This window comes from Heptranchias perlo, chromosome 30, assembly GCF_035084215.1.
Source record: "Heptranchias perlo isolate sHepPer1 chromosome 30, sHepPer1.hap1, whole genome shotgun sequence".
Taxonomy (NCBI): Eukaryota; Metazoa; Chordata; class Chondrichthyes; order Hexanchiformes; family Hexanchidae; genus Heptranchias; species Heptranchias perlo.
Window position 1 is genome coordinate 9,358,920 of NC_090354.1, and position 26,969 is coordinate 9,385,888.

A 26,969-nucleotide genomic window follows, 5' to 3' on the forward strand; every position below is an offset into this window, starting at 1 on the left:
TTTGATAATGACCAGATAATCTATCTTTTTAGTGATATTGATTGAGGGATAAATATTGGCCAGAAAAAAAAGTCCAAATATCCATTCTACAAATCTTTCTTTTAATATCTTTTATTGACATTTTTCTACCCATTTATTAGTGACAATCAGCGCAAGGTGGTCGTCTAACTATGTCACCCTTTTGTGGGTTAATTTAAGAACTTTAATCTCACCATTTGTGAGCGACTACAGATATTTCCCTGGTGAGAGGGTATCACTGCTGTCCTTGGTACAAAGATCAATGCGTTCAGAACTTTTGATGTAATTACATTCAAGATTAAGACAGTTTCTGCTTCAGGCAGTTCTGAATTTTCTTTTAAATTTACTTTTATAATGAGCTTTCGTTTAGCTTTTGGCTTTGAAGATGGTGCAGATGTTATAATGTACTCCTATGACAACCTTAGGAATGAACATCAAAGGCACCGTTATTGAACAGTGATTCAAAACAATCATATGTGCAACATAGGATGGTGAGGCCATGGAGAGTTAATAGCAGATCAGGCCAGTGTTCAACATATTATATGTTATTATGGAAAGTTCTTCTGGTATTGAAATTAATGGGCGCGACTTGTTCAAAGTGATTGTTTAACGCTCCAAAGCAGTTGATGTTATTTATCTCATCCATTTGGAAAATGTGGCGAGTCAGTTAGTCACACATGAATTGTTCACTTCATTTTAATTTCATTATGTCGGAACTTCCTACACAAAATATCTGGCTTGAGGCAACCCCTGAGCATCAAAGTTTCCAGCGTAAAGGATGAGCACTATCAAATGCCATCAACAATTCCAACCTTTCACTTCAGCTTCCTCTGCGATTCTTGTTCTTTAAACAATGCAATATCATCTGTATGATATTCTGAAAATGAAATGCATGGAAATCAGAAGTAAATAAGAGGTCCCTGATCCGATCCGCTGTCTGTGCTTAGCTACCTACTCTCAAGCTGGGAGGGTGGAGCAGTGGCAGTCGTACAATTGGACTTAACACTGCTGAGGTGGGAGACCAACTAGGTTTCCAGTGACCCTTGCGGTATGTATGCATGGGTTTGGGCATTGGATGAGAATAGCCTCACTGTCGACCTCACACATGAAGAATGTCCACTTGGGCAAGGTACCACAGGGCAACTGATTGTCAGGGGTCTGTAACCCAGCATGATTCAGCATCTTCATGAGAGAAGGGGAGGGAGAACATTGCACTGTAACCTCAAATTTTAGATCTACCAGAAGCTCATGCAGTATCTCAACTGCCTGACAAATAGGATAATCAGATATTGAATTTCAAGACATGAAACAGCTTACCACCTTTTTGTTTAGGATAGCTGCAGTCCAGTGAAGGGGTGGATTGATGGATTGGGGGAGCACAATCATGAGCACTTGGAGGTGGTTGAGAATAAGATCAAAATCATGCAGATGATTCAGCAAAGACATGATAATTGGGCAGAACGCAATGCTTGTTTCTGAATATTTCTTTCCATTGGCCTATGGAACCAACCAAATATGTTATCTTTGGAAATGATTGAAATGCGAAGGAATAAGTTTTAAGACAGATGATAATTGTCTAGGTTAAGTAAAGTTACATTGGACTTGAGCTCAGCTTGCCTTGAGGAAACCTTTAGAATCATAGAATTATACAACACAGAAGGAAGACATTCAACCCATTGTGCTGGCTCTTTGAAAGAGCTATCCAGTTTGTCCCACTCCGCTGCTCTTTCCCCATAGCCCTGCAAATTTTTCCCCTTCAAGTATTTCCTTTTGAAAGTTATTATTGAATCTGCTTCCATCACCCTTTCAGGCAGCACATTCCAGATCATAACAACTCGCTGCGTAAAATTGTTCTTCCTCATGTCGCCTCTGGTTCTTTTGCCAATTACCTTAAATTTGTGTCCTCTGGTTACCGACACTTCTGCCACTGGAAACAGTTTCTCCTTATTTACTCTATCAAAACTGTAATGATTTTGAACACCTCTATCAAATCTCCCCTTAACTTTCTCTGCTCTAAGAGAACAACTCTAGTTTCTCTTGTCTCTCCACGTAACTGAAGTCTTTCATCCCTGGTACCATTCTAGTAAATCTCCTCTGCACCCTCTCCAAGGCCTATATGGAGGTTGAAGTAAATATAATGACCAGGTCACCTTGATACAGGAAACTGCATCTCAGGTTTATCCGGTTATTTAACTACATTTTACAGCTGTATTTTTTATGATTGAATTTGGTCAGTTTTCTGTTACATTATGCAACCACGAACAGGAAGGGAACTGTGCAAGTCTCAGACCACGATGAAAGGGGCTGCATCTGGTAGTAGTAGATAGCAGGATTATAGGGGTAGTTAACTGGATTAAAGCAGCCAGGAATGGTGATGTATTGTGACAATTTAAAAGAATGTATTAATTTATTCACAGGATATGGGCGTCGCTGGCAAAACAGGCCATCCCTAGTTGCCCTCCAGAAAGTGGTGGTGAGCCTTCTTCTTGAACCGTTGCAGTCCATGTGGTGAAGGTACTCGCACAATGCTGTTAGGTAGGGAGTTCCAGGATTTTGACCTAGTGACGATGAAAGAACATTGATTTATGTCCAAGTCGGTGTGGTGAGGGAAACTTGGAGGTGATGGTGTTCCCATGCACTTGCTGCCCTTGTCCTTCAAGGTGGTGGAGGTCGTGGATTTGGAAACTGCTGCCAAAGAAGTTGCTACAGTGCATCCTGTCGAAAGTAAACACTGCAGCCACGGTATGCCAATGGTGGATGGAAGGGATGTTTAAGCTGGTGGATGGGGTGCTGATCCAGCGGACTGCTGTGTCCTGGATGTCGTCAAGCTGCTTGAGTAGTTGCAGCTGCACCTGTCCAGGCAAGTGGAGAGTATTCCATCACACTCCTGACTTGTTTCTTGTAGGTGGTGTAGAAGCTTTGAGGAGTCAGGAGGTGAGCCACTCGCCGGAGAATAACCGACCGCTCGAGTAGCCACGGCATTTATGTGGCTGGTCCAATTATGTTCCTGGTCAATGATGACCCCCAGGATGTTGATGCCATTGAACGCCAAGAGGAGGTCGTTGGACTCTCTCTTGTTGGAGATGGTCACTGCCTGGCACTTGTGTGGCACAAATGTTACTTGCCACTTATTAGCCCAAGCCTGGATGTTGTCCAGGTCTTGCTGCATGCGGATATGAACTGCTTTATTATCTGAGGAATTGCGAATGGAGCTGAACACTGTGCAACCATCAGTGAACAGCTCCACTTCTGATCTTATGATGAAGGAAAGGTCACTGATGTAGCAGCTAAAGATAGTTGGGCCTAGGACGCTGCCCTGAGGAACCCCTGCAGCAATGTCTTGAAATGGCTGAGACTCCAACGACCACAACCATCTTCCTTTGTGCCAGGTATGACTCCAGCCACTGGAGAGTCAATGGGGCTCCAGACCTTATTACAGTCTTGGTCCAAATATGGACACAAGAACTGAATTCCAGAGGTGAGGTGCGATTGACTGCCCTAGACATCAAGGTACCAAGCAAAACTGAAATCAATGAGGGTTGGGGGAAAACTCTCCATGAGCAGGTGTGATCTCCCAGGCCCCACAAGAAGTCCTTTTGCTTCCCCAGCCCCGGCCTTGCCTCTCCATCCCAGCACCAAAGCCCCTGCCTGGTGCTATCTTTATGCCGGGCACCGTTCCCTTGGCTCCCCAGTGTCCTCGGGCTCCCAGCCCGATTTTTGCTTCCGCCCGCCAGCCAGGATGTCACTCCTGCCGGTTTCTGGTGGGAGACTGATTTGGATTATTTAAACGGCCCAGACCTCACATTAAACTCTCCGTGGGGGCTTCCCTCCTACCCTGCACCTCTGTACAACACCCCCTCCCCTGCCCCCATTGGAAAGACTAGAGAAGCTGGGGTTGTTCTCCTTAGAGCAGAGAAGATTAAGAGGAGATTTAATAGAGGTGTTCAAAATCATGAAGGGTTTTGATAGAGTAAATAAGGAGAAACTGTTTCCAGTGGCAGAAAGGTCAGTAACCAGAGGACACGGATTTAAGATCATTGGCAAAAGAACCAGAGGTGAAATGAGGAGAAAATTTTTTTACGCAGCGAGTTGTTATGATTTGGAATGCACTGCCTGAAATAGTGGCGGAAGCAGATTCAATAAGAACATTCAAAAGGGAGCAGTATAAATACTTGAAGGGGAAAATTTGCAAGGATCTGGGGAAAGGGCAGGGGAGTGGGACTAATTGGATAGCTCTTTCAAAGAGCTGGCACCGGCACAATGGGCTGAATGGCCTCCTTCTGTGCTGTTTCATCCTATGATTCAATGATTGGGCTCCCCTCGTTAAAATCAACATCCATATCTTTAACATTTGCTTTTGTTGTTTATTTTTCTTTTCTTTGTTTTCAGTAACAGATGTATCAGATATCTGCAGAACGCTGAACAAATGTGGATAGTATCAATGATACAGGAATGAAAAAGAGTATCGTTAACTGCAGGTTAATTGTCCAAGAGACATTTTGCTTAGACTGGATGATCCCAGTGACAGGAGCAAGCCACTGGTCTGGTGTCTCAACATCAACCTTGCTTACAGTGTGCGTGGCCCACCACAATTTATGGACATCACAGTGACCTTTCTATAGAACCAAGGAGCCAGAAAAATAGGATAGAATCAATGACCCTTCACTCCTTATTCCATCAGTGAATCGGTTCCCAATACAAAACATGCTTGATTGATCTCCTTGTAATGTCTTTTGAGAGCAGGAAGGTTACTGGTTCCATTTGAGTTTATAGAGCCCCAAGGAGTTTTTGAAACAAACAATTTCATTTAAAGTCAGAATCATGTCCGTTAGAGGCTTTTTCTGCTATAAATGTGTCTGCACTTTTTCCTTACATATACTGTAAATCCAGGGTATAAGCCGCACATGTCTATAAGTTGCATCTCTGTTTTACATAGAATTAACAGCACAGAAACAGGCCATTCAGCCCAATGGTCTATGCCGGCGTTTATGCTCCACACGAGCCTCCTCCCTCCCCTTTTCATCTAACCCTATCAGCATATCCTTCTATTCCTTTCTCCCTCATGTGTTTATCTAGCTTCCCCATAAATGTTTTGTTTTACAATTGCACTGTAAACTAATCTCCTATACTTATTGGGTAGGGACTAAAATTGGCATGAAAGTACAGTGTGTACACCAGTATAAAGTGGGGCTGTGTGTTTGTAGCTTTCTTATATACGCGAAGGAAAGTGAAGTAAGGCAAAATAACTGAGATTCGATTACAACTGTTACCCTGTATGATCTTAAGCATTGACTTCAGTGGAAAGGTAAACCGGGCGCAGTGTATAACCGATCTGCCATCACCAGCCGACTGCCACCGCTGAAAGTCTACTCTTGGCATCCAGCTCAGATCACAAGGTAATCCTATTGTTGCACCCTCGGGTGACGATATTGTATGATTAGATATTGGGCGGTACGGGCACACTCTTGAATACAAGATGCAGGGACCATTTTACGTTGAAACTAAGATAATATATAAGGTAGAACCGAAATTTGTAAGAGGCGTTCTCCACTTCTGCATTACAGAGAAACTTCACACCCATGTGAGGCCTTGATAAAAGCCCTCCAAACTTCCATGGATTTTAAAGACTGTTGCCCACATTATGATCTAAGGAATTGATCTCATCTTCAAAGGGCTGCCCAACTTGGTCTGTACTGTTGAATTTTATGCTTCATTCCAATCTAGCCCAACACAATAATACATTTCACAGTAATGAAGAACATCTTTGCCTTCTCATTCCCAATATCTTGACACCACTCCTGCACTTTGAAGTACTCACAGTTCATTTGAAAAATCCTTTCAGCGTTGCTTTTGAATTCAAAAACCAAGAAAATCTAGCAATTTGCTTGATCTCTTGTTTTTTGTTAACCTGAAAAATTTTTAAAAGTCTGGATATATATGGATGTAGATGGTAAATTTGAATGCAATTGCAGTAGCACATATCATTTGTTGTTTAACATCTATATGCAAACTCAATGGGCCCGATTTTAACTCTCCCTTCCGTGGTGGAAACCGGGCAGGGCAGCACTTAAAATGAGGGCAGCTCTGATCCCGCTGCCTACCCGCCGTCTCCCGATGTTAACCTGCTCTTTTGAGCAGGACACCCACCCCAAGCTGGCAAGGTCTTGTTTAAATTTGAGGATAGTGGCATTGGGATCCAATCTGCCATTTAAGTCCCAGGCCTAAGTGGAGGAGCAGTGATGGCTTCCCCATCAGGCCAGATCTGCCGGGAGCTGGATCGTAGGCCAGAATAGGCCCACGCAGGTAAATCTTTAAAATTTTATTTTAGGTATCCTTGTGAGCCAGGAGGAGCAGGCTCACTGCTCCTCCCCCTGATTACGCCCAGAACCCCCACCCCTGGCCCATTTCCTGACTACTGGGGTCCGTTCCCACGAGTCCCTGGCTGCGAACTCCTGTTGCCCCGATTCCCGCTCCCGCCCACCGGGAATTTGGGCAGGAGTCGAAGAAAATTTATGCAAATTACATCCCCAGATTCCCCGGCTGTGCCGCCCGCTTTGGGGCTCGCCCGCACCACACCCGCCCCGCCTTTAAAATCGGGGCCAATGTATTTAATTAAGTTTATTGTAGGAAAGACAGAACCATTTAATTGCTTGACTACTGATTTTGCTGGACTCAGAGAGAACAAAATATATTTTACCATATCTTTTTCGCTCATTACTTGAGCACAGTGCAGCTGTTCCTACTTAAGTTTGACTTTAATGATATACTATCTGGCCTGAAGTGCTCAGATAATATCATCATAACTGGGCCTGGCTGGTAGCCCATGGAATTCTTACGGTCTAGGCTTAGACCTTAAGAAGTGCCACTGCCAGAGCCCCTTTGTGGGCCTCTTATCCTTGACAACATATTTACCCATAATCCTTGGCAAGAACCACAGGTGTCCTGAAAAGCCGAGAATCAGATTCATTTCAAAACTTTTATATTATTATTATTTTTTTTGCCGCTCATATAAAATGTGAAGATGTCAGGGGCTGGGGGAAACAGTTTGCTCTTTTCTTTTTGGAAAGCAGTCAAGGACTACAGCAAAGATCTCTCCCACTCGACAATGTGTCTTCATGCCAAACCTCAGAAGTAGTACTCACCCTGAGTTGGTGTAATTTTTTCTCCCCCCCTCCATTTCCTACACCAGTGATCACTATGCCCCCTTTGCGAGACTGCAAGCTCAGAAACACTGGCCAGGACTTTTCGTTTTGGCAGAATCCCCGCACCTCTTCGTCAGAGCAAGAGTTCCGCCGAGCCCTGTCCTGGACAGTATTCAAGGGTCACAGTCATTTACATATTTTAGTCAGGGTCCAGCCAGGATTCCCAGTTTCACTGAGAAACCTGCCACAGGAAGGGAGGGAACAATCACTGCTGCAGGCCTTAGGCACCTGTTGCACTGTATCAGGGTCAATTACCCATGGGGCAGCTTAAGAGGGCACTTGCAAAATTTGTAATAGTTTTTTTTCAGCAAAATTGGAAGGGCTGGGAGTTCGTTCCAGGGCGATTGACTGAACTCCCTCTGGGCCCTTTAAAATTTAAATCTCCCTTCCACACGCCATAGCAACACTGGATTCCAGGAATGCACAGACATTCCTAGCGATTGATGGGAAATACATTGGATGATGCATTGTAGTCATTTGCATTCCCTTTAAATACACCTGCCCATAATTTGAGATGTTGGGATCCATTAAAAGGTCAATGTTGAGCCAAAATAGTGAGGCGATCCTGCCACTTTACAAATCACTGGTGCGACCGCACTTAGAATATTGTGCACAGTTTAGGTCGCCACAGTACAAAAAAAGATATTGCAGCTTTTGAAAGGATAGGAAAGAGACCAAACAGAATGATTGAGGGGATGGAGGGATTGGATTCTGAGGACCAATTATGTAAATTGAGCATGTTCTCGCTGGAAAAGAGAAGCGTGAGAGGTGATACGACTGCTGTTTTTAGGATTCTAAAGGGACTAGATAATGTAGACAAGCTATTTCACCTTGTCCAGAACAGCAGAACCAGAGGACACAGCCTGCGCTCGAAGGGGGGTAAATTCATTTCAATTAACAAGAGGTCAATCTATGGAAAAGGGTCCCGAGGGAGACAGTGGAAGCAGATAGTACGTAAGAACATAAGAAATAGGAGCAGGAGTAGGCCATACGGCCCCTCGAGCCTGCTCCGCCATTCAGTAAGATCATGGCTGATCTTCGACCTCAACTCCACTTTCCCGCCCGATCCCCATATCCCTTGATTCCCCTTGAGTCCAAAAAAACTATCGATCTCAGTCTTGAACATTTTGGGATACAGCATATGAGTAATTGAGACATGATGTGGTAAATGTAGCATGCTTGGGACGAACTGGTGACTTTGGACCTATGGTTCCCACAGCTCTCCACCATTGGGGTTTTCCTTGGGTCATATCTGGGTCTATTGTCGCCTAATTGATAAAGATTGATTGCTATGATTAGTCAACAACCCCATTATCATTGTATCATGTGACTACCAGGAAGGTAGAAGGCGAAATAGAATCATAGAAAGGTTACAGCATGGAAGGGGGCCATTCGGCCCATCGAGTCCATGCTGGCTCTATGCATGAGCAATCCAGCTAGGCCCACTCCCCCGCCCTATCCCCGTAGCCCTGCAAATTTTTTCCTTTCAAGTACTTACCTAGTTCCCTTTTGAAAGCCACGATTGAATCTGCCTCCACCACCCACCCTGGTAATTTATTCCAGATCATGACCACTCGATGGATTAGATGGATCTTTCTTCGTCTAGCCATTCCTATGTTCCTATTTTCTGTCCAAAATCACTTCCAGCTGAAAATCTTGCAAGCTGGTGCTGCAACTTTGGTCCATTTGAGTTACGCTGAGGAGCCATAGTAAAGCCAGCAGAAAATCCTGTGCTGAATTATTCTTTGTTACAGACTTGTGGACACAAAGAACTGGGTCTGTCGTCCAGTTGGGTGGGACTGCGCTCACCTGGTTCCATTCTTATCTATCCAGTCGTAGGCAGAGGATCACCTGCAATGGCCTCTCTCTCCGCTCCCGCACCGTTACCTCTGGAGTCCCCCAAGGATCTATCCTTAGCCCCCTCCTATTTCTCATCTACATGCTGCCCCTCGGCAACACCATCCGAAAACACGTTAGGTTCCACATGTACGCTGACGACACCCAGCTCAACCTCACCACCACCTTTCTTGACCCCTCTACTGTTTCTTATTTGTCACACTGCTTGTCCAAGATGAGCAGAAATTTCCTTCAATTAAATATTGGGAAGACCAAAGCCATTGTCTTCGGTCCCCGCCACAAACTTCATTCCCTTGCCACCGACTCCATCCCTCGCTCTGGCCATTGTCCGAGGCTGAACCAGACCGTTCGCAACCTTGGTTGACCCTGAGATGAGCTTCCGACCACGTAACCGCACCGTCACCAAGACCGTCTACTTCCGCCTCCATAACACCGCCCCTGCCTCAGCTCATCTGCTGCTGAAACCCTCATCCATGCCTTTGTTACCTCTAGACTTGACTATTCCAATGGTCTCCTGGCCAGCCTCCATTCTTCCACCCTCCATAAACTTGAGCTCATCCAAAACTCTGCTGCCCATATTCTAACTTGCACTAAGTCCCGTTCACCCATCACCCCTGTGCGCGCTGACTTACATTGGCTCCTGGTCCGGTAACGCCTCGATTTTAAAATTCTCATCCTTGTTTACAAATCCCTCCATGGCCTCGCCCTTTCCTATCTCAGTAACCTCCTCCAGCCCTACAACCCTCTGAGATCTCGGCGCTCCTCCAATTCTTGCCTCTTGCGCATCCCCGATTTTAGTTGCTCCACCATTGGCGGCCGTGCCTTCAGCAGCCTAGGTCCTAAGCTCTGGAATTCCCTCACTAAACCTCTCCGCCTCTCTATCCTCGTTTAAGATGCTCCTTAAAACCTACCTCTTTCACCTGTCCTAATATCTCCTTTTGTGGCTCGTGTCAAACTTTGCTTGATAGCACTCCCGTGAAGCTATATAAATGCAAGTTGTTGTTGGGTTACATTGCTCAAATTTATGTAGGATCATGGCAGCAAGGAGAGAGTGTAGACTTCTATCAATCTGAGCTGGATTTAAAAACCAAAAGGCAGGGTGTGGCAATCCACAGCACCATCCAGTCCTTCAAGCCAGAGTATTCCATTAAATAGAAATTATAACGTTGCCAATGAAGTTTCATTATCTTTTGAAGCAGAGGGGGAGGAAAATTATTTTAAAATTATGCTTTTATTCAATAGCACATTGAACTTAAAAATTATTTTAAAATTATGCTTTTATTCAATTGCACATTGAACTTAAAAATTGCCTCAAATGAGATATCAGATTGTCCAGTCTATAGCTATTACAGCTATTTTGTTGGAAATGTGCAATTACACATAACTACTGCCTGACATTAGCGTGCAATTCTTTTCTTTCTTCTCCTGTTAATTTACTGTCGTAAGTCATCAACTGGTCTAAAAGATGTAATAATCTGAAATAAATGGTTTAACATCCAGAGATGACCCACTGGACCCAATTTTTTTCTTTGCTGGCAGCAACTGAATTAAAAATGCTCACTAAAACCCCATTAAGGCTTTGGCAGCAATTTAGAGAGCATGAGCTTCATGTTTAAGTGGAGGGATTCATTGAAAAGGATGTAATGGTCTCCAGAGAGGTAACAGTCTGAGCTAAATTTGGCCCCAAAAAACAGGCTAAAGTCTCTGAAACAAGCTAGAATCTCTGAAACAGGCTAGAGTCTCTGAAACTGAGCACAGTAAAATATCAAAAGTGAAAGCAAAATGCTGCGGACGCATCTTTTAGACCAGTTGATGACTTACGACAGTAAATTAACAGGAGAAGAAAGAAAAGAAAGAAAATGCTGGTCAGGCAGCCTCTATGGAGAGAGAAACAGAGTTAACATTTCAGATCAATGACGTCACGACTTGAAGTGTTAACTCTGTTTCTCTCTCCTCAGATGGTGCCTGATCTGCTGAGTATTTCCAGCATTTTCAGAAAAGAAAGTGGCTGATTGATTTCATAAGAGTGGCAATCTTGGTCAGCTAAGATATTTGACACATGCACAAACCCATCACCATGCTCAAGAACTTAAAGACCAAATTTCTAAGGAGAGCGCTCCTGTGAAAGGATGGGTAGTTGGATGGAGTACAATGGGAAGAAAAAAAAAATTGGATAAGGCCTATTATTGGGTGCGGATAGCACGATCTGCAATTAACCCGTGCCGATGATCCCTGCGCAGGCAGAATGAGACATTTGTCCTGTCTGTGGACTTACCTTCAAGCAGCGTTGAAAACTAGGCCTTAAATGACGATTCAAGTAAATGCACACTTTCTACCAGCAAGGGGAGCCCCAATGTCTTAAAGGGAGGATGGATGCTAAATTGGGCCATGTAGTGCCCGTTTCCAGCGTGATGTGCGCCAGGCGCTATCTTGGTATAGGAGTTAGCACATGCGCAAATACCGAACGCTGGTTAGTAGCGTTTCCTAACTTCACTCCTGCACATCCTGGCTCTAAATGTTGAGGTATGTCCCTGCGTCCTAGTATTCGAGTATAGGAGACCTCCAAAAATAGTTACAATTGCATCAGCAGCCAGAAGCAATAATCCAGCCACTAACCTGTAAATCCTGCATGGTCCCTTTAAATAGCGCTGGTGGAGGGTCCTCCAAGCACTCTAAGACATGTTCAGATGGTCGTGGTTAAGACTGTGCGTTAAGTTCCAAAATGGTGTCTATTACTTTAAGTCAGCGTTGCACACTGATTGTATCCATTTTCTCCTTACTTTACATGCTGCTGGCGTTCGGTATTTGCGCATGCGCTAATACCTATACCAAGATGGCATCCGCCACACGTCGCGCTGGAAACGTGAGTGCGCACCCAAAAAACCATCTTGGCACTTCGGGAACCCATGTAGCGCCGACACAACGGGCGCTATATGGCCCAATTTCTAGTCCAATGTCTCTGAACTGGGACACGGGGTTGGATGCGGGAGTGTGACTTTTGAGATAACTTTTGGGGAAGTGATGGTCTGTTGAAAATCCAAATGTCACCTGTTTTCCCCTTTGAAGAATAAAAATCTATCAATTGTAAAATAAACCAGAATACATCACTTTTAATGAAAAAGTTCAACATTTCCCAGGGCAGCATATCCTCTCCCCAGCATACCACAAATGCACCATCGACTTGGTCACTTCAACATTGGGAACACCCTCTTCAGGCTTTTGTGTACTTGTTTTTTTTTGCTCCAATAAAGGGAAGGAATGTTGGGTATATCTATAGTTTATGTTACAAACCCTGCTTAACTTGCTGTTCTCACAGGTCATAGGCCTGTTTACAGGGCACTTCTTCAGTTGTCAGCTTTATGGGGGCTTTCAGAGTTTTTTTGAAGGGGTTGGTCAGCTTTTGCTAGTTTCCTAGGTCAGCTTGTATCCAAACATCTGTTGGAGACCAGTTGTTTAGAAGTATTGTCAAAGGACACCTTTGCCTCCTATTCTCTTATTGGCCAATGCACTATGTGTGCCCTCTCCCCTCTCCCCCACACAACCTTACTTGTGCATACAAGTATATGTGTTCGTGCGAGAGTGAATGAGGTGGGGCAGTGAGAAGACATACATTTTTTTTAGTGAACAAATCCACTAAGATTAGTTATTTTATAAAAGACTAAACTACTTGTTCAGATTAAAAAGTACAAACCTGTGCTTGCATTTTCCCATTTGGCAACTCTGATCTTCATTTGTTTACACTGAATTTCACTCAGTGCTTTAAAATGGGGAATATTAATAGGACCCCAGAGCCTGACAGTAGTATTAAAATCCCCTCACCACCTATTAGACCTAGATTTGCACATCACAATTCTGCTCCATAATATTTGAACCAAACAGTGAGTTTTTTATTCATTACAATGCAAGAAGTTTTGAAGATCACGCCCCTAGTCTGTAAAGCCACAAATGGAGGGAAATGTAACCATGCACAGTGACCATACAAAGGCTGCAACAGTGCTCCTGGAGGTAAAATAAAGCACTACAACAAAAACTAAGATTGTTTTAATTTATCGGCTGACAGATGGAGTATTTTCCTGCCCATTTCTTTAATGCCATTTTGGTGAAGTAGAAACCACAAAGAACATAAGGTCAAGACTGGTAAATGTTATTAAACAGTTAGCGTAGATTAGCAATGAAAATTGCTCGGGTAAACCCGTTCAGTTGTAAAGGAGGTGCTTATGCCAGCATCTGAGGAGTGGGTGTAATCTCAGGGTTTTGCTCCTTCTGTGTGCTACTTTTAATGGATTAGTCACAATGTTAGTACTATTCTAACCCAGTTTAAGATAAATGGGTTAATGACTGGTAAAACAGCACACAAAGGAATTTAAAAGAAACACACTAACTGTTGCACTATAGCACAGAGGAAATTAAACCCCTTTGCTGGATGTATCGTTTTATGGTCTTCATCCAACAACAACTTGCATTTATATAGCGCCTTTAACGTAGTAAAACGTGCCAAGGCGCTTCACAGGAGTGTTATCAAATAAAATTTGACACTGAGCCGCATATGGAGATATTAGGACAGGCAACCAAAAGCTTGGTCAAAGAGGTAGGTTTTAAAGAGCGTCTTAAAGGAGGAGAAAGAGATAGAGGGGTGGAGAGGTTTACGGAGGGAATTCCAGAGCTTAGGGCCTAGGCAGCTGAAGGCACAGCCACCAATGGTGGAGCGCTTAAAATTGGGGATGCGCAATAATTGAGCATTGAGCCAGAATTGGAGGAGCGCAGAGATCTCAGAGTGTTGTAGGGCTGGAGGAGGTTATAGAGATTGGGAGGGGTGAGACCATGGAGGGATTTGAAAACAAGGATGAAAATTTTAAAATCAAGGCGTTGCCAGACTATGGAAAGGCAAGACTTTTGCACTCATGTAGACAATATTTAAGGGAAAACTAGATAAATACATGAGGGAGAAACGAATAGAAGGTTATGCTGATTGGGAAAGATGAAGTAGGCTCATATGGGAGGAGGCTCAGTTGTGCCAAATGGCCTGTTTCTGTGCTGTACATTCTATGCAATTTCAATTGTAAACTGGATGCAAGAGGCACAGACTTTATTTCCTTTTTTATATCACCTCAGCATGAAGAACATCACCTTCCCTTCCTCCCTGTCTCTAGCTTGAAATTTGCAGGCCTTTAGCTCAAAGTCCCCAAGCCTCAAACCCAAGCCCATCATTTATTTAGCCGCTCTCCTCATGGCCCAACATGGACATGCAGTAGCCCGTGCAACCTTCAAGCAGATCCTGAGAGGAAATCATATCCCCATTCAATTGGTTCCTTGCATAGAATCGTATACAGGAACAAAGGCGGTAGCTGGAATCGCCTCACATCCTCTTTCTCGTCGTTATTTTAGTGACATTCCAGATGGTGCTTTACTACATTCCAGATTTTTACCTGACCAAACTCAATTTCAAAAGGAAAGATGCTCATCATCATCCTGGAAGCATGCTTGCAAAAGTTGGCAAAAGCTTTTCTTGAATTATTTTAAATCCAATGCTTTGCCACAGAAGATTAATGCTCTGTAAATTGATAGTCTTTGATACTGTAAATCTGAGGTTGCAATCTACAGTAGCCATCAAGTGACTGGGGAGAGATACATCAGGAAAGGGCTGCAGGAAGTTGGATCCATCTTGGAATGAAATTTGCAATTTGAGACAGAGTATGCCGTGTGTTTCCAACAAAAATAACGCATCTTTATACAGAATGTATTCCAGCAGCAATATCCACAAGGGAGTGGAACAAACGTAACAAATTAATTTGTAATTTCAGAATAGCATACAGTATTTCAGAAATTATATGCGGTTCTGTCCAATTTGGCTGTAACTATCAAACAAACTTACGAGACAAAAAAAACTATGATCTGTCAGGATTAATTCCCCCCAGTCTGTACTGAGTTAGTTAGGCTGCTACAGTTGGTTTCAGCACCCCCGGGTTAGTGGAGAAAGACAAAAATAAAAATAAAAAAATGGCCAAAGTTCCCTCTCCCATTTGTTATCCGGTGACCCCTGCTGGGACGTGCACTTGGGTGGACATTGGGTGAGGAGAAATTTAGGCTCAGTAGCGAATAGCCTGCTGACATTCACTGTCCAGGCACGCACATGAAGAATGGCTGCTTGAATAAGGTACTGGAGGACTGCCAGTATTCATTGGACCACAGCTCAACAAGAATCAGTACCTTGAGAACAGTGGGCCAGGAAAAGTAGAGAACACTGGGTGAAAAAAACTGCAAGAATTATTTTTATTAAATATTTTGTCACAGTGGAAACATGGAGGTCCCAAAATTGCACAACTGTTCTGATGGACTTCTATTCCTCCATGGCCATCAAGGGAAGGGGCACAGGGCCAAGAGTGGGGACTCGCTAAGTTGGGAGCTCCCATTCCTAGGGCCTTAGTTAGGACCCAGTGTACAATCGGTACAGGTACTCACCAGGTGTATCTAACCAAAAGGGCAGAAGTGGGACCTACCTGGGTGTCCAGCCTGGGGTTGAGGCCTAGACCCTAAAAGATGAGGGGAATTTTTTTTTTGGAGGTGGGTGATTTGAAGTGACTTCCTTTGTAAAGGGGGCCACCCAAATTGTTTACTACAGGACTGGACGCTGCACCCATCAACCCTGGGCTGGCCAGCGACTGCCACTGTTGCTGGAGTCTTCAAGGGGAGGGTGTCGCAGATGTTTCCACACCGCCAAAGGCCCGCTCTTTCCTCTGACCGCACGAACTTCGGCAGGGCCAGTGATAGAGCTCCTTGGCGGGCGGATCCCAGCATAATTGCCTGGATTGCACCACCACTGATTTTGGGTCACACTTTCTAGGTGACTTGGAATGTTTGTATAATTACAGCTCCCAACAAAAACGTGCCATACTAATTGAGTTGACTAGATGCCATTGAGGGGATACAGAAGAGATTTGCTCAGATGAAACCAGGGTTGAGGGGTTTTAGTTATGAAGAGAGATGAGAGAAACTGGGGCTCTTTACACTGGAACAGAGACGATTAAGAGGAGATCACATAGAGGTGTTCAAAATTGTAAAGAGGTTTAATAAGTAAATGGGGAAAACTATTTCTGCTGTTCAGTGGGTCAGATAACTAGAGGGTATAAATTTATCTAAAAAGGACAAAGTGAAAGCGTAAGAGCATTTTTAAAAATTATTATGCAGAGGGTTGGTAAGACATGAAATGCTCTACCAGAAATACTGGTGAAAGTAGAATCTTTAATAGCTTTTAAAAGGGAAGTTGGTAAATATTTGAAAAATAAAAATTTAAAAAGGCTTTGGGGAAAGGCAGATGAATGGAATTAAATTGCTATCCCTTTCAGAGAGCTGACACAGGCATGATGGGCAGAATGGCCTCCCATTGTGCAGTAAAAGTCCATAATTCTAGATATAAGGCTAGTAAGTACCAAATCAAAACCCAAACAGATGCATTAATTTAGGGCTGTGTTATGCCAGTACAAAACTAAGTAATCACAGAAAAACAGCATTCAATATAACCATAAAACAGTACGTGGTATGTTAAGCATGTTTTGTGTATCTAAAAACCACTTCAATGCTATGAGGGTTTTTGTGACAGAACTCAATATATACCTTTCATTAGGGATCTGTGGGGTAAGTGAGACTGGAATTTGATTGGGGGGGGGAGGGGATCAGAATCACAAATGCTTTTCTATAACGGGTTAAAAATGCAGCACAGAAGAGTTTGGAGCCAAAGTCCTTTAGAATAAAGATACTGTTACAACAGAACATTACAGTGAGGAATGGACTATTGCTGAAAGGCTTTTCAGTACTTTCCTGCATCAGTTTTGGGAGCCAGGCACATGACATAGCAGAATAGTTGGGATGGGATTACATTTTCTGTCTGGAGGATAACGGCTATTCAACACACAGTTTAGTAAATAGAATATGATGCACTGGATTATCAGTCGCACAGTTCATTAAACGATAATGAACTTAAACAGTTTATTGTGGCTGAATACTGTGCAACAAATATAGATGCAGTACAGCATCCAGTGTTCCAATGTACCCTAGCTCATATCAGTTCATATAGGATCCCTGGATAACTAGAGTTAATCCATTCAGTATTTAATCCCTTTGCGATTACTAAAATAACACAAGGAGTGAAAATGTGACATGTGCAAATTATCCATCATGCTTACTCTTGATTGGTTGAACAAATGCAACTTGCATTTATATACTGCCTTTAATATAGAAAAAGATCTCAAGGAGCTTCACAGAGAAGTAATCTTAAAAAAAAATAGACTCAATTCCCATTGGTAAAAGGATAGTTTTCTAACTCAATGCACTGCTCAAAGCCATCCTTTGAAATGTCTCACTGTCTATTAGACAGAGCTGGATGTTACTGAATTACACCAGAATGAAGCACTATGTCGATGATATCTATCTTTCAGTCAATTTTCTGGACACTGCAGCAGCCATTTTGAAACACGGTTCAGTAACAGACACGTGATAATACAAGAGGCAATATAAGCAGTTTTGGGAAAACACAATGTGACAGCTTCATTGCAGATAGATCAGACATTTGCACCAAACTCCACAATGTTTGTAGACTTGGGACAGTTTCTAAGTAATTCAACATTTGAATTCATCCGACTTAATTCAGCTCTCATAGGTTACAATGCAAATAAGTTGCTAGCAAATTCAGTATGGAAGAACAGTAGCATTTCTCATTGCAGTAAGACATTCTAAAATAACGGTCAACACTTTAGTCGCAAATTTTTTAAAATACATATTTTTTGAAGTTTGATACAATTATTAATCTTTAAAAAAAATCTTCCTATAATCCTTATCCAACCAGGTACGGCCTTCATTCTTACTTTTTACAGGGCAAGAGCTTCATTTGTGTTGTAACAGCTTCAAAATACCTGTGTTTACATCATTGGAAAGATAAATGCTATAATAGAGAGTAATGTACAGCAAGTGTCTCTGATACAGTGAGCTGAACTGTGGCACTGTGGGAACACATTGAGTCAGGTTCCCCACAGAGGTGAAAAGAATACTGCACGGTTACCTTGTGCTGCTCTCTAATGTGCCTTCAAGGTGCTGCCTATTGAATGGCATTGGCAGAGATCTGGGAGAAGATTTCCAGCCTGTCCAATTGCCTAAGGAAGCTGACTTGCTCAGGGATGCTATTTCACAATGTAAGCGTGCCGTGGGAGGTGTGGTATCTTGCTATTGTACATTTCTTCTGTAAGGTGTTAGGACAAAACAAAAGAGGTCACATTTAACAGCATGCTTGACGTACTAGGTCTCGCGTTCTATTTAATGTTAGCTCATTACAAACTGGCAGAATGGTGCAAAGTCATTTTTCCTTTTTACAAATAAAAATGCTTACCTCACTTATTGACCGAAACAAAAGCATCATAATGGCTTCAATAACTTTTTTCCCTTAAAACTGTAATTGCTTGCCTGTTCCTGTTTTCACAGCTCTTTTATGAGGCTATTTTCACCTTTATGGTGCTTAGATGCCAACACCATATTAAAGTAATGCCTATTAATATTTATTGCTTCCAGCCGCTGTCCCACCACTAGCCATTTCAAAGAAAAATTTTGAAAAAGAGGCCCTGGTGAAAATGTTCTGTAATTGTAGTCGGGCAACTCGAGGAGGCCAGCGATCAGTTAGTTGAGCTGTCCCTTGAAGTGCAGTTTTGCTCCTCGTTTCAAAATGCTTTGAAAGCGAGCAGCAGGCCCCATAATTTTCCCCTTGATGCTTCAGTGACAGCCTCCTGTCACTTTCATCCTGTTGATTTCCGTTCTTCCAGTGCACGTGACAGTTAAATCCACGCCCGGTCTGATCCCTGTTCGAACTTGGCATGGCTTGCACTACCGAGTTCAGATTACAATGCAGTCTCAGCATGAACTTGGCAATGCAAATACATGAGACACATTGCAAAGGACTGGCAGTCTGGATTGATGTCAGCAGTTCATAGTAAAAGTTGCAAAGTGGATAGTTTGGAGTGAAACGTACAATGTAGTACTGATAAAAAGAAAACAAGAACATATAAAAAATGAAGCACAGTAGGTTGACCAGAGGTGACTACAGTTTCAGGTGTGACCCTTCATTAGAACTGGTTGGGTACCATGGAGAAGCTCCTTATATAGGATTGACCAGGATAAGTCAGGTCATTGCTAAGAAAGGAAAATAGAGGAAGTGAAAGCAATGGGTAGAAGATAAGGGTTCAGGTCTACTAACTACTTTCACAAGGGTGCTGCTATTGGCTGATTTTAAAAAAGATTCATTCATGGGATGTGGGCATCGCTGGCAAGGCCAGCATTTATTGCTCATCTCTAATTCCCCTGAGAAGGTGGTAGTGGGCCTTATTCTTGAACCGCTGCAGTCGGTGTGGTGAAGGTACTCTCACAGTGCTGTTAGGTAGGGAGTTCCAAGATTTTGGCCCAGCAATGATGAAGGAACGGTAATGTATGTCTAAGTCAGGATGCTGTGGTGACTTGGGGAGGAACTTGGAGGTGATGGTGTCCTAATGCACCTGCTGCTCATGTCCTTCTAGATGGTGGAGGTCACGGATTTGAGTGGTGTTGTCGAAGACGCCTTGGCGAGTTAATAGATTAAAGGATTTTAAAATGCTGGAAAGAGGAGTGAGCACTTGGAGATGTATCAAACAAATATAGCAACCAATTACCAAATGAACAGCAGGGAATTACTGTCTCACAATAACAAAAAAGACTAACAATTTTTGAAAGATCAATGTTGCAAAAGAAATGTAGCATTTATAATGTTAAATTAATTGAATGCACCGTTATAATAATCTTTCACCAGAAAAGTCTCTTAATTTACTCCAGACGGCATTCACAACGGCTCATCTGGCTAAGACAGTGAGTAGCTGAGCCTCACAGACTATGTATGTTCCAGATTTGATGTGTCGTCTGTGTCAAGTTAATGGATCTCATTTAGAGCAGTTGGAGGACATTACAATCCTCCTCAGGGAAGTGGAGAACAATTAAACATCAATCAAATCAGACTGGCTTCCAATTCCAGATCGCTATCCACAAGCCACTGGGTATGTACGGACTTTGAATTTGGATCAGACTCAGCTGTGATGCATCCCACTATTAAATAGCCCATCGACAATTACCTTCTAGGTTCACACACGAAGAAGTGCTCCTCGGGTGAGGTACCAGAGGGTGCCCAGCACCTACAGAATTGTACTCCAGTAAGGAGTCAATGCAGCCGATTTTTTTGGCGTTTGATTACAGACTTTTACACATCTATATTCTATGTGGCTCCTGAAATAATAGTGAATGCACCTTCTCAGATGCCCTTCACTGGGACACAGTTCTCCTGTATTCGTAAACTGTGAGTGAAGCTCAAATTACTTCTAAATTTATTCAAGCTCCAAGGCTGGGATACAGCCTTGTAACACTATCCGATCAAGCTCTTATTTACAACATTTATAAAACACTGGTTTGGACCCAGCTGGAGTATTGTGTTCAATTCTGGGCACCACACTTTAGGAAGGATGTCAAGTCCTTAGAGAGGGTGCAGAAGAGATTTACTAGAATGGTGCCATGGATGAGGGACATCAGTTTTGTGGAGAGACTGGAGAAGCTGGGGTTGTTCTCCTTAGAACAGAGAAGGTGTGACGGGAGATTTGATAGAGGTGTTCAAAATCGTGAATGGTTTTGACAGAGTAAATAAGGAGAAACTGTTTCCAGGAGCAGAAGGGTCAGTGACCAGAGGACACAGATTTAAGGTGATTGGCAAAAGAGCCAGAGGCGATGTGAGGAAACATTTTTTTACACAGCGAGTTGTAATGATCTGGAATGCGCTGCCTGAAAGGGCGGTGGAAGGAGATTCAACAGCAACTTTCAAAAGGGAATTGGATAAATACTTGAAGGGAAAAAATTTACAGGGCTAAGGGGAAAGAGCAGGGGAGTGGGACAAATTGGATAACTCATTCAAAGAGCCAGCACAGGCATGATGGCCGAATGGCCACCTCCTGTGTTGTACCTCCTATGATACTATGATGATGTATTAAATCTGCTCCCTTGCCATTTGAGAATGCTTCTTCGACTATCATCTGCAGATTTTGCTAATTGGGATTGTACATCGCCACCGTGGCATTGATCATCAATTGCCAGCGCAGTTATTATTAATTTTAAAAAGGAATTCTTAAAGATTCAGTATCATGGGCTGTTGTGACAGCTCAGTGGGTAAACGCAACACCTGTTGTGGTACTGAGAGAAGCTTCCGACACCTATAAACAGCATTTGTGTCGATGTCATGTAAGAAAAAGACAGGAATTGGTTGAGATGTTCCCCCGGCCAAAAGCTGTGCTGCCACTCACTCAGACACACACATCAGGGCAAACCAGTCTTGCAGTGGGGACTTCAAACAGGCGTTAGGCCCCTTATTTGCATATGCAAAGGGCCTGACGCCAGTTTCAGCCATGGGTACTGCATACCGATTTTGTGGCCTTAGCCAATATGACGGGAAGCAAACTTCCAGCTCGTAATGAGCGTGCATTTCCTGCCTGCCATATTGGAGACTTAGAAGGCCATTTTGCACCTGAAAAATGCAGATTGTTGAATTTCTAGACCTACCAGTCTCCTAGACGACAAGGGATTTATCCCCATCATAAGGGGTACAAATGGATAGGAAACCACATTTGAAAAGGAAAATTGCATGGATTTTTACAGTTGCTTTCACGTAACGTACTTGTATTTGCATAGACAGAAATATCCATGTGCTTCACCAAGGAGAAATAAACACTGAGCAGTAGAGTTAGGAGAGATGACCAAAAGCATGGGAAGAGAAGACAGAAGGGTTTAGACAGGGAGTTACAGAAGGCCTGGCTGAGATACAAGAATGCACATAAAAAAGGCCATGTGGCCTCTCAATCCCACTGCTTCTATATCATGAACGTTTACCCTATTATTGACTCCACCCATTAAAGTGAGAGGGAAAAGTTCTACATAAATACTCCCTGATCCCCAAATGTAATCAAGTAAAACAGAATATTTTACTCCCATCTATTCACCATTGGCCCATTGACCTCCGTGGATAACATACAAAATGGAGGAAAACAGGGAAAATGCCTTCAAAGAACACACAAGTAAAAGAAAAAGAAAAAATTCATCACGCCTCCACAAAAGTTCTTGTCATCAGGAAAACAACAGAGTTCCAATCCTGTTCTGTTAAGGTGTGGTGGGAATAGGTCATTTCAGCCTTAATTGGATTAATCCCCCAACCTCGCTGCTTAGCCTAGCCACTCTTACACATCGGGGCTCGATATTAGGAGGGAGGCGGGTTGGCAGCGGGGGGTCGACTGGGCGCGTGGGTAACGCGCCCAGTGAAGTCAGGGTGCTTCGCTCGCGATCGCAGCCTAATTGAAGGCGCTTACCTTGGCTTCTGGGTTTCCGTTCCAGACCCGCACTGCGCACCCGCATCACAGGCTGTCAGCAGGAAGAGCCCTATTTAAAGGGGCAGTCCTCCAATGCTCCTCCTGCAGCTAAGAAACAATTTAGGATCATGGAACAGGCCAGGGGCAAGGCTGCTCCAAGGTTCTCTGACTCCTCACTCCAGGTGCTGCTCGATGGGGTCAGGAGGAGGAGAGAATTTTTTTTCCCATCGGATGGGAGGAAGTGATCTCCCTCCACCACCAAGAAGGCCTGGCTGGAGGTGGCCGAGGAAGTCACCAGCAGCGGCAATGTGTCCAGAACCTGGGTGCAGTGCAGGAAGTGATTTAATGACCTAACCAGGTCAGCCAAAGTAAGTATACTTACGCATTCTCCCACACTCCATCTTCCACATCACCTCCACCACCACACAACTCCTTCTGCACTGCCACCACAACGCTCTCGCATCACTCCTCACATCCACTCAACTATCATCCTCACCTTGCCTGCACGTACTCACCGCCCCAGTTCCCATTCGAACATTACCACGCAACCCAATCCTCATACAATCTCATGGCTATGTCTCACACGCACCCTCCCATGCATCTCCCTCACGCTCACCCCCACCCACACCAATGCATGCAGCGGGTCACCATGCAACCATCATTCAATCACGCCTCTGTGTTTTGTCTTGATAGGAGAAGAGATACCAGAATGCCCGGGAGAGGGTAAGGACCGGAGGGGGCCCGCCACACCAGGTGGCCTTAACAGATGCGGAGCAGCAGGCACTCGAAATAAGCCGCACGCTGGAGTGCCTGTCCGTGGCGGATGCCGAGACTGGGAGTGCACAAGCGGCTGGTGACAGAAATCTAGCACTCAGCACTCATGATAGCAAATGATCTTAGTATCACTTGGCATCTGCAGCACCTCAACATCTGTCCACATGCTTAATATTGCTTTCTGTTCTCTTGCAGGGCCATCTGCGACCGCCGTGACGGCAGAGGGCGATTCCTCAGAGCACCTGCCGGCCTCTGAGGGGGCATCGTCACATCTGAGCCAGCCATCCACCAGCGCAGATACACACACCTTGGTGGGTCCCCATCCTCACTTATTTGGGCTTGCACATGGCGAGTCACCACGCACATGTGAGCGTGAGCAGATCCTGGTGGCAGGGGCAGCCATGGAGAGTCCGTGTCGGTGGGAGCACTCTTCTCCAGGCTCTGCTCAGCTGGATCCAGATGCTGAACCCTGGGGGCCAGCCGTGAAAAGGAGAGTCATCGAGGGGCAGCAGCACATTGCCGAGGTACTGGAACAGTTGCCACGCGCACTCTTCACAATCGCGCAGAGGATGGAGGAGTCCAACTCCTGCATGAGTGGAATACTGTCACAGGGACGTGAAGGCATCTCTGAGATAGTGTCGTGGGTAGGTGCGGGAACGTCTGCGATGGAGGAAAGGCTAGCCTCCATTGAGCGTCAAGCACGGCTCAACAATGAGTCCATTCAGGCCCTGACAACGGCCGTTCGGATTCAGGGTGAGCAACATTCTGCCGCCTTAAACAGGCTGACAGATACATTACAACTGGCCTTCCAAGGCTTCACACAAGTCCTCCAAACTGTTGTCCAGCAGGGTGGAAGGAGTGATGTGGGCCTGGGCCAGGAGAGGGATGATGGCGAAAGGGGACATGGAAGTGAGGATGCCACTCAAAGCGCACCCACGTCTCACCTGTTGCCCCCCTCTCAATCAGAACCCGCAATGCTGCCCCCTCTCCAGGTGGCCGAGTCTGCCCCTGCACAGGTGCAGGTGGAGCAGTCTTTGGAGGGGCCCTCACGGCACCGAAACCCAGAGGGCGTCCACGCAAAGCATCTCATTGGTCAGGGCATGGACAAGAGCAACCTGCCACTACCTCTGCTGAAGCCACAGTGGTAGCACCACGTAGGGGTTCCCGTAAACGTAAGGTGAAGGTTTTGTGAGCACAAAGGGGATGCACAAGGGTGTAAGACAAAATGTCATGTTTTTGATTTATTTTCGTTTGTTTTGCAAAAAAGCATTAAAAATTGTTATCACCACTACTGCCACGTCTTTGCAAATCTTGTCTGGTTTGTGCAATAACGCCCTTTCCTGAGGATCACCACGAAGACCCACAACTGATGCCACCCATTGTGTCACTGCAGAGTGGGTGTAGGTGTATTTGCAGGGCTCTTTTGTGCAGACGACTGAGAGACGCCGGCGATGTCCCCGGTGGCACCCTGGAAGGACCCGGAGGAAAAGAACTTGAGGGCAGTGGTGACTTTGACAGCGACAGGTAAGAAGATGCTATTCGGGCCAGCCGGGAGCAGTTTGGCATGAAGGAGGCTGCAGATGTGTGCGACTACATGTCAAGTGGCTCTGAGCCTCCGTGTGCACTGCTGCTCAGAGAGGTCCAGGAAACTGAGCCTCGGTCTGTCGACCCTGTGGCGAGGGTAGTGCCTTCTGCGACGCATCTTTCTCTGCGGTTGCCCTCCCTCCTACTGTGCAGGTGGATGTGTCACAGCACTGTGTTGTGCAGCTCCACGTGTCAGAGGTGGACGGCGTGGCCGGCGAGGCTGATGATGCTGTTCGTCCTCTGAGGAGGTCATGACTGCAGCTATGGCGGCTCCCATCCGGAAGATGTACATTTGAGGGGGTCTGCAAGGTAGGTAAATGTGTCTGGACAGCGGGGTTGAGGTTGCAAGTTTGTGAATTTTAGTGTTAGGAGGAGGGTGGTGCAGGCCAAACTTTATCCAAAGTGACAGAGTGGCCTCCTGCAATGAGTGAGGGTCTCCCCCCACCACCTGTCACATGGACCTTTGCTGCTGCCACAGGCTGATGGCTGCAACACGTCCATTTCAATTTGGAGTGTTTCCTCCAGTAGGGGAAACGGTCTCAGTTTAGATGGAAATCCCACCCCTCCTAAAATATCCTACAAATCAGGTCTGCTAACTACCTGAACTATCAAATTAATTGGTTTAAGTGGGATCCCACTGACTTTAATTCCCGGCGGGAGTCCCGCATGCAGGGGCTGCGTGCGCATCTCAGCGCGTCACTGGGAAACCCGGAAGTGGGCGGGTTGGAGCCGGGCTCCCGACCCGCCCTGGGAATCCCCAATTTTCGGAGCCCCCGCCGCCCCGGTAACGAACCCACCCGCTCGGATGTCCAAAAATCGAGCCCATCATCTCCTTCTCTCCCTGTTTTCTTCAAACCTCAACCCCCACCCACCCCCCTAATCAATCAACTGAGTTTTACATTATACTGCAAAAAAAAGTTGTCAGTGCTTTGAATTGTGAATTCATTGATAGTGATTGAAACACATCACACATAAATCAACATCCTTTTCAATAAAGTATGCTTCAGGAACTTAGTGTAATACAACTGCAACTACAGAAAGTTCTTGAGTGTCGTGACTGAAATAACTTACTAGTAATCCAATTGCAGCCTCAAAAACAGAGCCACTGGTGAACAAATATCTGCCAATTCCCGGCTACCGTTGGGAGTCCCCTGTATTTTAGCCTTTCATCTATTTGTCAGGACTGGAGACAAAACCTACAGGATTGTTTAAGTAGCTGCCCTCTTGTCAAAATATAAATAAATAAGGGTCTCGTTGCTGTAGATTGATTGACCTGTTCACTGCTCAATAGAGTAAGAACGGGAAAAGTCGTTTATGCCTAATGAACCAGTTCTTTTTATTAATAATCTAACCACGTCCTTCTCACCAAACCCCTTCTCTCTCCCCAGAAACATACACAATTTCCTTCTGAATCCAATTATATCCCTTTCCTGTAACTTATTCTGAAAGCCTGTTGGCCTTTGGATAAAAAGGTTTGGTCTGATTTCCCTTCTACCTTCCTAAACGTGTCCCCTGTTATTTGAATCTTTTGCTTATACTGAACAATTTATCTGTATCACATTTTTCTCCTCACTGCATTATAAGTCTGTAATGTTGAGGTAAATTTAAGTTGTTTTTTTGTCTCATGGAATGGCACCTGTTCTCACTGAATGTTCTGATTAATAATTCAGTTGACTGATGAGCACTTACTCACCTGATCTTTTTCACTCTAACTTTTTATATTAGTTGTCTTTGTCTATTAACAGATTAAAGCTGCCAGTTGGAATGCTGTCAACCCACTGGAGTATTAATACAGTGGAAGTGCAATGAATGGACTGCTGTGTACAACACAGGAAAACTAAACTGTTACTGTTGACAGGAACAGGTCTTTCATTATACCCTTATCTTTTGTTACAAGCTGTAATCCTCTGCAATCATTCAACCAATTTTAATTGATCACCTGCCAAAATAAATGTTGCATCAATTGCATTTGAGCAAGTCCAGCCATTATATTAATGTAACTGTGTGAACCATGAATAGCAAATTAAGTGGCATAATTCCTGGTTATATAGGTCAAACTCATTAAGCTCATGTGACCAATGAAACAGAGAAATTTATACGCGTTCTCTTGGGACTCGGAGTGTATTCATTC

At 44.4% G+C, this 26,969-nt stretch overlaps 1 long non-coding RNA gene across 1 annotated transcript in view; it reads right to left on the reverse strand.

Annotated features, from left to right (window-relative positions):
- Positions 1 to 685: 685 nt before the first annotated feature.
- LOC137300112 (uncharacterized) overlaps positions 686 to 26,969 on the reverse strand; it is a 32,876-nt gene continuing 6,592 nt past the window's right edge. Inside the window, exon 3 of the long non-coding RNA XR_010958029.1 lies at positions 686 to 895. This is a non-coding gene — a long non-coding RNA (uncharacterized lncRNA). The remainder of the gene's footprint in view (positions 896 to 26,969) is intronic.